The sequence below is a fragment of the Moschus berezovskii genome, chromosome 3 (assembly GCF_049115385.1).
Source record: "Moschus berezovskii isolate FMDL1 chromosome 3, NW_MosBer_1.0, whole genome shotgun sequence".
In the NCBI taxonomy this organism is placed as follows: domain Eukaryota; kingdom Metazoa; phylum Chordata; class Mammalia; order Artiodactyla; family Moschidae; genus Moschus; species Moschus berezovskii.
This window is the reverse complement of record NC_142462.1, coordinates 125,236,082-125,243,597: the sequence shown is the minus strand read 5'-3', so window position 1 is coordinate 125,243,597 and position 7,516 is coordinate 125,236,082. Positions and strand designations below refer to the sequence as shown.

Genomic DNA, 7,516 nt, shown 5'->3' with positions numbered 1-7,516 from the left:
TAGCGTTAGCAAAGGAAGAAGCCCACTGTGCTTCCTGTCTGAGTAACCTTTAACCTGAGAGATGCTCCTGGAGCTAGAACTCCATCTATCTTCTGAACCTTTGACTCCTAGTGAGACTAGGTGCTTCCTGACTACCCGCCAAGTTTGGGACCTAAGTAACAGTACATAGTAACAGCATAGGTCACAAGTCCCTTGAAAGTCTATGATCTGACAGATTAGGATAGTAGTTCTAATCGCCAAGAAGTTATGAAATGGGGTCTAATTTTGGAAGTTGTACAAGGCAGTCGCTGCAATTTAGAAATTCAAGACATGTTGTTGCTTAAAAAAAAATAACAGCTTTATTGAGATATAATTCACATGCCATACAATTCTCCCATTTAAAGTGTACAGTCTAGTAGCTTCTGGTATATTCAAAGAGCTCTTCGTCCACCACTGCAATCAACTTTAGAAAAAAATCATTGCTTCAAAAATAAACCCTGTGTCTGTTAACCATTACTCCCTAATCCCCCGCCCGTCTTCCTCAACCACAGGAAACTCCTGATCTACCCTCTGTCTCCAGATTTGCCTGTTCTGGACATTTCATATAAGACCAGTCATGCTTGTGTGGTCCTCTGGGACTGGCTTCTTTCACCGAGCGCGTCTTCAAAGTTCATCCTCCTGGTGTGGAATCCTACTTTACTGTGCTAGGTCTTCACCGCAGCCCAAGTCTTCTCTAGCTGTGGTACTCGGTCTCAGTGGGATCTTAACCCCCTGACCGGGGATGGAGCCCATGTTCCCTGCATTGGAGGGTGGATTCTGAGCCACTGGACCACCAGGGAAGTGCCAACCTCAGTGCTTTTTATGGCTGAATAACACTCCATTCGGAGAAGGCAATGGCAAGCCACTCCAGTACTCTTGCCTAGAAAATCCCATGGATGGAGGAGCCTGGTAGGCTGCAATCCATGGGGTTGCTATGAGGCAGACATGACTGAGCGACTTCACTTTCCCCTTTCACTTTCACACATTGGAGAAGGAAATGGCAACCCACTCCAATGTTCTTGCCTGGAGAATCCCAGGGACGGGGGAGCCTGATGGACTGCCGTCTATGGGGTCACACAGAGTCGGACACGACTGAAGTGACTTAGCAGCAGCCTCAGCAGCAACACTCCATTGTGTGGAAAGACCACCGTCTGTTTCTCCAGTCGTCGGCTGACAAGCATTTGCCTTGTTCCCGCTTTTTGACTGCTATGAATAATGATGCTATGGACATTCACGTACACGTTTCTGTGCAGACATTTGTTTTCCTTTCTCTTGGGTTGTTGTAGCCTTTTTAAGAATGGGCTTGTTTATTGGCGTTTGGCTGTGCTGGGTCTTTGTTGCGGAGCCCGAGCCCCTTGTGTGTGTGCGTGGGCCTTCCTCTAGTTGCAGGTGCGGGGGCTGCTCGCTCTGGCGGCTTCTCGCTTGTGCGGTGCAGGCTCTGGGTGCTCTGGCTCAGTCACTGCGGAGCACAGCCTTGGTTGCCCAGCGGCACGTGGGATCTTTCCAGACTAGGGATGGAACCTGTGTCTCCTGCATTGGCGGGCGATTCTTAACCACGGGGCCACCAGGAAAGTCCCTGTTTTGGTTTTATGAGGAGACTCCTCTCCCCTCTTTTTTCTGCTTCTCCCGCCTCCCTCTTCGGCTTCACCAGGGTAATCCTTCTCTACTTTCCCCGTAACCACAAAATCCAACCATCCTGCTCAGGCTGTGACCAGGACATAACAAACTGGCTTCCATTTCTTTCCTGAAGGACTCTCACCTTAAAGCCATCAGGAGGTAATAATTTCTCTCTTGCTGCTAACAAGGGCTGTCAAGTTCCCCATTTCCCAGAAGAGGAAAATGAAGATGTCAAGGCCAGCCAGTAAGTCCAGAGCTGGGAACCAGTTCCTCTCTGGGACATTCCATACCAGCGCTGCCCATTAAAACGCTCCCTACAGAAGACCACTCTGACTGAAATTATGTCCCAGAGAATCCCCTCTCATCATCCAGGCAGCTGTTTCTCTTTGAAGGGTCACATGGCTACAGCCCATGTCTTCCGAAACCCCTGAAGAATTTACCCGAACGATTTATTAGATGAAGTGTTAGAAGAAATGTATGTATGTCTGTGTGTGTCTGTGTGTTTGTACTGTGTGCACCCATCTATGTGTGTGTCCCTGTGTGTATTTCTGCACATCTGTATCTCGTGAGTCTCTGTGTGTGTCTACGTGTTTGTGTCTCTGTGTCTGTATGCATCTGTTTGCATGTGTGTCTATGTGTGTGTAGCTGTGAGTGTCTGTGTGTGTCCATTTCTGTGTGTATCTTTGTGCATCTGCATTTGTGTGTGTCCTGCTGAACTAGATTTTAAATTATCCTGACCAAGAATTTCATGCATTCTTAGTATGTCCTCAGTAGTACCCAGAATAGTGGAAAGCACATAGCAGATTTCAAAGGCATAGCCACTGATCATTCAATTGGTGATCGTTAGCAATATATCTCCATCTAGCTGATGTTGATGAAACCTGCCCATATCTTAATTTAAAAACATTATGTTGGAGTGCCGGCCCGGTCGGGGCGGGGGAGAAAAGGGAGGGTGGGGGAGGGGAGAGGCGACCCGGGAGTCGTTGTGGGCCGCGGGCCGGACCGGGTCCCGGGAAGGCGGGAGCCAGGGACGGGCCGAGGGGCTTGGCGGGCCGTTAGCTGGCCGCGGCGGCTGTAGGGTCTCCTCCCCTGCCGGACTTGCGCGCCCCGGCGCTCGGAGCCTCCGGCGCTGTGCCCACCCCGCTCCAGCTCGCGTCTCCCGACTCCAATTAGGTCAGGCTCGGAGTCCCGCGGCCGCGGCTCCGGCCCCCAACGCGCGGCGGCCGCCCGGCTCGCCTTTCTTTCTTCCCTCGCCTTCCTCTCCTCTTGCCTCACCCTCCGCCTTCTTTCACGTTGCTGGGGTTTTGTTTTTTTTTGTTGTTGTTATTTTATGCTTTAGGGGTTTTGTTTCTCAGCCCGAGCTCATGGGTGTACATTATCATGCTCCTCTTTTGTAGAGCAACCGGACGGCCATGGAGGCCGAAGAGACGATGGAATGCCTTCAGGAGTTCCCTGAACATCATAAAATGATCCTGGACCGATTGAATGAACAGCGAGAGCAGGACCGGTTTACTGACATCACCCTGATTGTCGACGGACACCATTTTAAGGCCCACAAGGCTGTTTTGGCTGCTTGCAGCAAGTTCTTCTATAAATTCTTTCAGGAGTTTACTCAGGAACCTTTGGTGAAGATAGAAGGTGTTAGTAAAATGGCCTTTCGTCATTTGATTGAGTTCACATATACAGCAAAGTTAATGATACAAGGAGAAGAAGAAGCCAATGATGTATGGAAAGCAGCAGAGTTTCTACAGATGCTAGAAGCTATCAAAGCCCTTGAAGTCAGAAACAAAGAAAACTCAGCTCCACTAGAGGAAAATACCACAGGGAAAAGTGAAGCAAAAAAAAGAAAGATTGCAGAAACTTCAAATGTTATCACTGAGTCGTTGCCATCTGCAGAATCTGAACCTGTTGAAATTGAGGTGGAGATTGCCGAAGGCACAATCGAAGTGGAAGATGAAGGCATCGAAACGTAGGAAGTGGCTTCTACCAAGCAGTCCATAAAGTACATTCAGAGCACAGGTTCCTCTGATTCCGCTCTGGCATTGTTGGCAGATATTACCAGCAAGTACCGCCAAGGCGATAGAAAAGGGCAGATTAAAGATGATGACGGCTGTGCATCTGACCCCACAAGCAAACAGGTAGAAGGAATATCGAGGTCCAGCCCCGATATGACCCAGGGTATCCTCGGGATGAACGGCGTCGGCGTTAGAGAGAGAGAGAGAGACAGGGGCTGATGATTCCTTGGTTTACGCTGGAAACCAATAAAACCCCAGCATGGGGTTTGCTCTGTTTACGTAGGCCGCAGGCGCCCTCTCGAATCGCCGGAGGCACCCCACCAGGGCACCCCCTCGAGTGAGTCTTAGAAGCCCAGGCAGATAAGTAAACGCAGAGGGCCCAGCGCTCCAAGGATCTCAACCAGAAAAAGGAGAATAGAGAAAAGGATGGAAAAAGAGAAAGAACGACACGGGGAGACCAAGCTTCAGTGAGCAAGGCCCAAAACTTTATTTTCCAGTGTTGCTTTTATACCCTAAGTTATGCGCATAAGAAACAGAGAAAGGGAGGTATAGAGTTACGCCAAAATCGCGTGGGGTCAGCAGTCTTGACCCTTATTAGGATCAGGGCTTATTTTTGTGTGTCTCGTGATAAAAGTTTTTTAGGTGGTTTACATTATCTTCTGGCCAGGGGGCCTACTAACAGTTTTATGGCCCTCTTCTCCTGACAATAGGTTAGTTAGCAAGTAAAAGACCCTTTTTTTAAGGTGACTTTCCTAAAATTAGGTGCATAACAAAGTTACATTCCTATAAGGCACCGGTGTAGTGAGCTGCAAGAAAGGAACTTATTAACTTAAGATCTGATGTGGTTAAATCAAAGGTTACTACTTATATTCTCTATATGTGATTAATATATTTCCAAGGATACAATAGATAGAGGAAACTTTGCAGCAAGCATTGATTCAACAATGAAATCTTTTTTAGTACTACCCTAATGATTTTAACTTCTTCAACAGATTCCTGTATGTTAGAATATTAGGCTTTCTGTCCTTGCATGGCTGGGAGGCTATAAACAGTCACACTCATAGTTGTAAGAGTCCGGACAAACTTGTCATGCAAGTTAGAAAGCTATCAGAGGGGCTTGGGTCGGAACACTCCTATTAAGCCGAGGAGAACTTTTAAACTACAGTTCTGAATTAATGTTTTCAGAGAAAGGTGGTTGGGGGGAAGGCCCCGTAAGTATTAGAGGACTTGGTAAGAGGCGTAAGATAGTAAAGCAGTCAGATTCCGGTTTTCTTTGGGGTAGATGCTCAGGTAAGTCCAGGGGGCTCCTCGAGTCCTGATTAGCCTTTGCCCGTCAGGCCTCTTCCCCAGTTGACCTTTGCCACGGGTAGGATTTCCCTCGCTGGCTCCCGGCAAAGGAACACATGAAATCACACTCCACTGAGAGTTTCAAGTGTGAAATATGCAATAAAAGGTATCTTCGGGAGAGCGCGTGGAAACAGCACCTCAGTTGTTACCACCTTGAAGAAGGTGGAGTCAGTAAGAAGCAGAGAACTGGGAAAAAAATACACATATGTCAGTACTGTGAGAAGCAGTTTGACCACTTTGGACATTTTAAAGAGCATCTTCGAAAACATACAGGTGAAAAACCTTTTGAATGTCCAAATTGTCATGAACGATTTGCTAGAAATAGTACCCTCAAATGTCACTTGACTGCATGCCAGACTGGAGTGGGAGCAAAAAAGGGGAGAAAGAAGCTGTATGAATGTCAGGTCTGTAATAGTGTGTTTAACAGCTGGGACCAGTTCAAAGATCACCTGGTGATACACACTGGAGATAAACCCAACCATTGTACTCTGTGTGACTTGTGGTTTATGCAAGGAAATGAATTAAGGAGGCATCTCACTGATACTCATAATATTTCAGAGCGCCTGGTAACTGAAGAAGTTCTTTCAGTAGAAACACGTGTGCAAACTGAACCTGTGACGTCAATGACTATTATCGAACAAGTTGGGAAGGTGCATGTGTTACCACTGCTCCAGGTTCAGGTGGATTCAGCACAAGTGACTGTGGAACAGGTCCATCCAGATCTGCTCCAGGACAGCCAAGTGCACGAGTCACACATGAGTGAGCTTCCAGAGCAGGTCCAGGTAAGTTATCTAGAAGTGGGGCGAATTCAGACTGAAGAAGGTACTGAAGTCCATGTAGAGGAACTGCATGTTGAACGGGTAAATCAGATGCCAGTGGAAGTACAGACTGAGCTTCTAGAAGCAGACTTGGATCAAGTGACCCCTGAAATCATGAACCAAGAGGAGAGAGAGCCTACCCAAGCAGATGCTGCTGAGGCTACTACAGCAGAACACGAAGATGCGGAGGGTTTAGAGACCAAGTCAGCAGTGGATTCCCAAGCTGAAAAGGCAGGAAATGAGAACAGAACACCTATGCCAGTTTTAGAATGAAATAACAAATGCATATATTTTTAAATTTATGTGTTGGGTTTTTGAACTGATGATGGGCAGTGTGACTGTCCATATGCTAACAGACATGTGGACCAAAGTTAAACTCTTTCCTGTTGTGCTGAACTGTTTCTATGGAAACAGACTGATTTTTCCCCCCCACTTTGCCACAGAGGAGGGATCTTTCCCATAAGTGAATGGGAAGCTTTGAGAAGTATATTTCTGGAAAACTTAAATGGATTATATTCTTATTATATAGTTGGGTACGAATGTATGTTTTCATTGTGGTAAGAGTTCTTACTGTCCCTGGTCATGTCCTTCCTCAAGTTTTTTTCCCCCCATGTTGTAAAATCAAATGTAAAATCATTAGAATACAAGTTTATGTATTCTGATGCATGTTAGAAAATTTGAATATATAGGAAACAAGACTGCATGAAGAAAAGTGTGCTGTTACTGTGCAGTTAAATTTTGGCTTCTGGCTTCCTTTAGTTTGAACAACATTCTTGTCTGCCCTGATGGATAGTCATAGATGTCATCTCTGCAACAGAAACAGAGTGGTGGTGGCAAATTTCTAGAATGTTTAAAAAAAAACACACACCCATGTGCCTTTTCAAAACCAACTGAACTTCTATAAAGCATCTCTAGTTCTTTCAAAATTTGTGTTGTAAGCAGTGTAGGTGATGCTGTAGTACTTTATATATTTTTTCTTATAATGACAGCTACCAATTCTTTTTCACTTAGGTTGAGAAATTTCGTTTAATGGCAGCTGAAGGGCCATTTTCAATTGGGAAAATTCATTTATATCTGTGGTAAACTTTATTTTGATGAAAAGTTGCACTAGTATTTTACCACCAGATGAAAATAAGATGAGCATCATTTAAAAATTAATGTATTTAAAATAAACTACAGAGAAAAACATGTATATAATATATCAGGCTTTGTTTTGAATGAATCTTTTCCCCCAATCCTTAATGTAAAGATCTTGTGCTATAACTTTTAAAGCCATACAAATAAGAGTGCTAAACTGTGGACTTAAAAGTAGGTGTGTAAATATTTTTAATCAGTATTACTTGGAAAATAAAATATAACAACTACAAAAAAAAAAATAAAAATAAAAACATTATGTTTACATACATGTATTTAAATTAAGAGGTTTATTCTAGTGTGTAGTATAATTCACTCAGTCATGTCTGACTCTTTGCAACACCATAGACTGTAGCCCGCCAGGCTCCTCTGCCCATGGGATTCTCCAGGCAAGAATACTGGAATAGGTTGCTGTTCCCTTCTCCAGGGGATCTTCCCCATGCAGGGATCAAACCTGGGTCTCCTGCATTGCAGACAGATTCTTTACCATTTCAGCCACCATGGAAGGCCTAAAAGATTTATTTATTCTCATTCAAAAATATATGAGAGGACATTAATTCCCTCCAT

At 45.2% G+C, this 7,516-nt stretch overlaps 1 pseudogene across 1 annotated transcript; it reads left to right on the top strand.

Annotated features, from left to right (window-relative positions):
- The first annotated feature begins 3,665 nt into the window (after nucleotides 1-3,665).
- LOC129552179 (zinc finger and BTB domain-containing protein 35 pseudogene) lies at nucleotides 3,666-6,954 on the top strand (annotated as a pseudogene). The gene is made up of 2 exons (XR_016037100.1): nucleotides 3,666-3,773; nucleotides 5,048-6,954. The product of XR_016037100.1 is annotated as a zinc finger and BTB domain-containing protein 35 pseudogene (transcript).
- The last annotated feature ends 562 nt before the right edge of the window (nucleotides 6,955-7,516 follow it).